Genomic DNA, 6,000 nt, shown 5'->3' on the forward strand with positions numbered 1-6,000 from the left:
CTGTACAGCTGTCCTCCCCACCGTCTCTCTACTTTCTTTTACAGAAAAATGCGAGAAGATCGTCTCTAGGTACTGTTTCTACACCTCCTCCTCTGGAACCTGATCTAGATTTGCACCCCGCCCCCCCCCCCATACTGCTTTGCTCACGGGTCGCCTGGGCCGCCACGAGCAGACCCAGGGTTCAGTTTCAGTCCCCAACGTACTTCCTCAACCACCAGCGCTCGGTGCCATCCCCACCTTCCCGAAGACCCTTCCCCTCGGGCTGCTCTCCCGCCTCGGTTTGCAGACTCACGATTTGTAACGGAATTTCTGGGTGGCCTCTCTGCCTTGTGGCTTCATGTGTCTCCTCAAAGAGGTATCTCAGTCTCCTGCTTCCCTGTTAAGGAAAAAAAAAAAAACAATAAAAGCCTGGAAATAAGATGAAAGATGGTGACCTCATGAGAGGCTTGTTCAACTCCGCTGAGCCGGTGCACCTGTCCTCGCCGACCCCCGGCCCCCACCCCACCTCAGAGCTCACAGCACTGTGGACACACCCCATGGCTTGTCACCTCTGAGCTGCCCCTCTCGCTTAGAACGTAAACTCCATGGAGAAAAGGTCTGCTTTGGAATCTGTTCTGTATCCCAAACACTCGTACAAAATGCACAAACATACTCTGAGTAGTGGGAGCTCAGTGAACATGGGCTCAATGCCTCAATGAGCTGCTGGTCGTGCAAATGCAGCTTCTAAAACACAGTCATTCACGATGTCCTTTGGAGAACGGTGTGCCCGTGTGTGTGGGTGAGACCGGCAGAGGGAGAGAGGCAGGGACGGACGATATCCAGAAATGCGGTGTCTCTTGTGTGCGGGACGTGTCACTAAAGCGTCTCAGTGGAAAAGTTGACTTTGAGCTGTCGAGGCTGCCCCAGGCTGCATTAGAGATTTCATGGGCCCAGGGCCATGGATTCTTGTCTCATAAAGAAAAAGTCACAATTCTATGACTGCCTGGTACAGAGGCAACACCCCTCAGGTTGGATTCTGACATTATTATAGTATTATCACATATGCATTATTATTATGACTCTTTCTTTGTCGTTTAACAAAATTAAATGAAAACATTTCCCTGGGCCCCAAAGGTATCTCAGAGCATGGGCCCCCTGCCTCCTTTGCCTGACGGAGAGGTCGCCCCGGGGGTGCTGGACCCCATAAGCAGGAGAAGAGCAGGACAGTCAGAGGTCCCGGTGTGGAGAACAGGGAGGAGGGGTCGGAGTGGGCCTTGCGGGTGGCAGCAAGGTAGGGGTGTTGGCAGGGGGACACGAAGAAGGCCGGGTCGGGGACCCCAGTCCTTCTCCATCCACAGGAGTCACCTATGGGGCGTTCTCACAGTGGAGCTCCCCTGAGAGGGCGGGGTTCGCGTTCCCAGATGGCACGCCGCTCCCTGCCCCAGTCAGACCTCAGTGGCCTGCGAGTGGCCTCCCGGGCCTGGTCTGGGACAGAGGAGGAGTGCTTCCTCCGGTGGCCGGGGACCGGATCCCAGGTACCCTCCGTTACTGCCTGTGTCGGCTCTGAGCCCCAGCTGCCTCTCCAAAACCGGGCACCATAGTGGTGCTTGTGGAGAGGACTGGCTGAGTCGGGACCTGCCACAGGCTCAGAGCCCTTCCTGGAACGATGGGCACTGTCTCCGCATCTCTGACGCGTCACTGAGAAGCTAACATCCGGCCATGGAAGCCTCGTGGGGGTGCCTGGTGTTGGGGGGATGGGGAGGGACATGTCTTGGGACTTTCGGTTTCTTTGCTGCACTGGATCCTAACCCCAACTAGACAGAGTGGTGTTCAGCAGGGGTGGGGTCCCCAGTGGAACTCCTGTAGCCATGCCTGGCCACTGGCCTCAGTGGGAACATGTCCAGACACGGGTCACTTCCTGGAGGACTGTCAGGACATCTGGCCCTCCTCCCAGACTGAGACCAGGGCCTGGTGTGGACCGTTCTGGAACCCCAGGGCTTCCTGTGATTGGGCTCAGTGCTCCCCAGACGGACAACCGATCCGTGAGTGCCACCCCCTCTTGCCCCAGGAATCAGCCTTGCCCCTCCTGGGGTCCCCGGTGGTGACCCGGGCACGTCGCCCCGGCAGACACCAGGCCAGTGGCTCCCCACGTCTGGGTCTTCCTCCCGGCGGCATCTACCACAAGGGATTGTGCACACGCTCCCAGGGACTTGAATCACCCGAGGTGTGCGGGGCCCCTCCCTCCAGGCTGCCATCGCCCCTCCCAGATCTCACCTGGAAGGAAGGACAGCGGTTCCAGGTGGCTGTTCTGTGGCAGGTGTTTCCCGCCTTATCTTCTCTCTGGGAGAAACAGATAAGAATCTTATTTAGATGCGGGAAAGCAAAGTCTCCTCCAGGGGCTGCTGGAAGAGGACTGTGAAGTCTGCAGTGGACCCCGGACCTTTGGAAGCCCCACCTGGGTGGGAAGCCACAGGTGCACCGGAAGGACCCCTCGGACAGAGGCCCTGACGGTGCTGGGGGTCAGTAGAGCAGCCAGCACCTGGCCTGGTGATCGTGGGGACTGAGCAGTGCGTGTGCGCACACTGTCCCTGGGTGGGTGGGTACAAGTTGGTGTCAGTCTCTGGAGGGGGCGCGTTAGTGCAGTTTGCTGGGGCGAGGGCTGCTCAGAGGTTCCTTGCATGACCCACATGTGGGGGAAGGTGGAAAGGGCTGGAGGGAATGCAGACCCCACTGAACCCCAGAGTCGGTCCCAGTCGGACCCAGGGGTGTACCTGGGGTCTGCTTCCCCAGGGCGGCTCTTCCTCATGGTCCCTGACCTCCCCGCCCCGACTGGCAGGAGCGCTTCCCTCTGCCTGGCTTTGTGGGCAAGCCCAGGAGGAGCCCGGGCAGCCACAGGGCCGAGCGTTCCAGTCCTCGGGGTCTCACGGGCTCGTCTTGTGTCCTCAGGCAAAGATCTTCACATTCCGGGCCTCCATTAGCTGATGGGTAAGGTGGATTAATTAATGTCTGATTCTCCATTGTAGCCTATAAAGTGTGGAGCAGGTAACTCGCCAGTGCTGTATCCTTATACCCGCTGCCCTTACTTACGCCTTCAGTATTGTTCTGCCGATTAAGGAAACACCCGGAGCACCAGAAGGGGTGAAACCGCCTGTCCAGGCTCACAGGGCTGTAGCTAAAACTGCTCAGACTTCCTGGGCCCCCCGGAGGGTTGCCCGCAGCTTGTCCTCAGGGGCCGCATCCGTCACCGTCCGGCAGCCCTTGATGGCGCAGATGAAAGGCTTAACATCAACACAGTGTCCTTGGCATATACTGAAGGTCAACACCAGCTGATTATTATTTTATTTTAAGACGGGCTAATCTTGATTACTGATGAAGACACATCAGAGCCGGGACCTGATGGCATCGGGACCTTCCAAGGGTTTCAAAGTTCAGTGCGGTGGGGGCGTGGCTCATAGGCTCTCCACCGTCAGTGACTGATTAGTGTAGCCACAGAATTGCAGTGGCTGCTGTGGTCATGCTCACATTTTATATCCACGTATTAGTTCGCTTTCCTTTTTTCTTTTTCTTTTTCTTTTTTTTAATTTTAATTTTAATTTTTTTTATTTAAAAAAAAATTTTTTTAACGTTTTATTTATTTTTGAGACCGGGAGAGACAGAGCATGAACAGGGGAGGGTCAGAGAGAGGGAGACACAGAATGTGAAACAGGCTCCAGGCTCTGAGCTGTCAGCACAGAGCCCGACGCGGGGCTCGAACTCACGGACCGCGAGATCGTGACCTGAGCCGAAGTCGGACGCTTAACCGACTGAGCCACCCAGGTGCCCCTCTTTTTCTTTTTTTAAAGTAAGCTCTAGGCCCAATGTAGGGCTTGAACTCAACCCTGAGATCAAGAATTGTGTGCTACACTGACTGAGCCAACCAGGTGTCCCCGCCCCCACTTTCCCTTTTTTTTTCTTTAAAAAGAATTTTTTTTAAATGATTGTTTTTGAGAGAGAGAGAAAGAGAGAGAGAAAGAGACAGAGTGTGAACAGGGGAGGGGCAGAGAGAGAGGGAGACAGAATCCAGAGCGGGCTCCAGGCTCTGAGCTGTCGGCACAGAGCCCGACACAGGACTCGAACCCAGGAACCGTGAGATCATGATTGGAGCTGAAGTCGGATGCTTAACTGACTGAGCCACCCAGGTGCCCCCTCCTTTTTTTTTCTTTTTAAAGCCAATTCTCACTAGTTCCTTCCGTGGGGCTCTGGGTCTGTCACCCCTGCTTCCCTCAGCAGGTGTTGGTGAATGTGCATTTAACCGTGTTTAGGCTCCTATGTTGTTACTTGTCTTCCGTGTGCACTTTGAACATACTGTTCTCTTGTTTTCTGACATCTAATTGTGTCGTCATGACAAATTCAGCGGACATTTGTCTATGATTTCTAGAGGCTTTTAGACTTTTCTCTTCACTATTAATGTTCTGCTTACAACAGAATACACGTTTGTGTAGGGTTGAACAGGAGTGTGAGCATGGGTGAGTGTAACTGCGGGAATGTGTGAACCCAGGGACACGCCAGTGTAACTGTCCCTTGTTAGTTAACACCCGGTGAGCATCATCGTACAAGAACACTTAGATATTTACCTCTGGTTTTGGTTGACTGTCGGCTGGTCAACTAGACATTCAATCCCCAAAATGGACATGCCAAAAATTAGCAAACCTTTTATTGAAAGACAATTTTGTGGTGTGTATTTCTGAATGCCAATATTATTAAAATAAATACATTGACACCTATTTCTACACTTTGGTCTCAGGTGCACTGAGGCCAAGAATGTATCTTTCACACATCTGCACAGCACAGTGCCTGCTGTGCAGAAGCTCCCAGTAAATATGTCGACAGACGGGATGAAAATGTGCACTTGGCCGTTTGGCACGCTGGCAGGCATTCCCGTTGTTGCCAACAGCCAGGAACCGCAGGACCTCTCTTGCAAAGTAGGCAGTTATTTCTGCAGGAAAGTGAAAAAACATTTGCAAAGAAAGTGAGACTTCAGGTCAGCAGCGGTGAGGCGGTGCCACACGCACGGTCAGCCCGGTCCCTCCCCCGGGGCAGCCACGAGAGCGTCCAACGCCAACCCTCCACTTCTGTGCCCCAGCAAGGGTGTGCAAACTCTGGCGAAATCATGAGGCTGATGCTCTGAAAGTCTCTCCCCTTCCAGCAACTATAAATAATCACAAACTCGTACAAGAAAACTTGCGTGAAAAAAAAAGAGAGGGCCCCTAATTCCCGAAATGAGAAGAATCACAGACTAGGGAGCAGCCCGCACAGCAGCCCCCGGGGACAGGCGTGGGTCCGGTTCTGTGAGGGAAAGGACGCGAGGCAGAGGCCCAGGCAGGATCAGAAGATGGGACCAGAAGCCCACGGGAAGGCAGGACTGCGGAGAATGGACGACGTGGTGCAGAAACTCTGTCCAGCAGCATCGGGAGAAGAGAGGAAGCTGAGCTCCGCGAGGCTGGGGCTGAGGAGGACTATGTTCCCGCCTGAGAACGCGGATCCTTCTCGCACCAGTGGCGCCTTCGGGGGCCCTCCCAGGCTGAGTAATTCACACAAACGTGGCCCTGGGCAAGGGACCCGTGCTCGGGTAACAGGAAGAGGCCACCTAAAGGCTCAGGTGGAGCACAGCCTGGGCCCAGGCCCCACCTGCCGGGAGACCAGATGTCCCGGGAGTGGACGTCAGGTTTTTGTTATTTACTTCATTTTATTTCATTTGAATTTTACTTTACTTTTGAGGATTTTTCTAACGTTTATTTTTGAGAGAGAGAAAGAGAGAGAGAGAGGGAGGGAGGCGGACAGAGAGGGAGACAGAGAAGCCAAAGCAGGCTGCACCCTGTCAGTGCAAAGCCCCGCGTGGGGCTCGAACCACACACCACGAGATCATGACCTGGGCTGAAGTCGGATGTACAACCGACTGAGCCACCCAGCCGCGCTCGGAGGTCACGGATTTTAAAGGCAAGGCTATTTGTGTATGGAAAGAATGACAAGGCACAAGACGAT

Source organism: Lynx canadensis, chromosome F2 (assembly GCF_007474595.2).
Source record: "Lynx canadensis isolate LIC74 chromosome F2, mLynCan4.pri.v2, whole genome shotgun sequence".
NCBI classification, from domain to species: Eukaryota; Metazoa; Chordata; class Mammalia; order Carnivora; family Felidae; genus Lynx; species Lynx canadensis.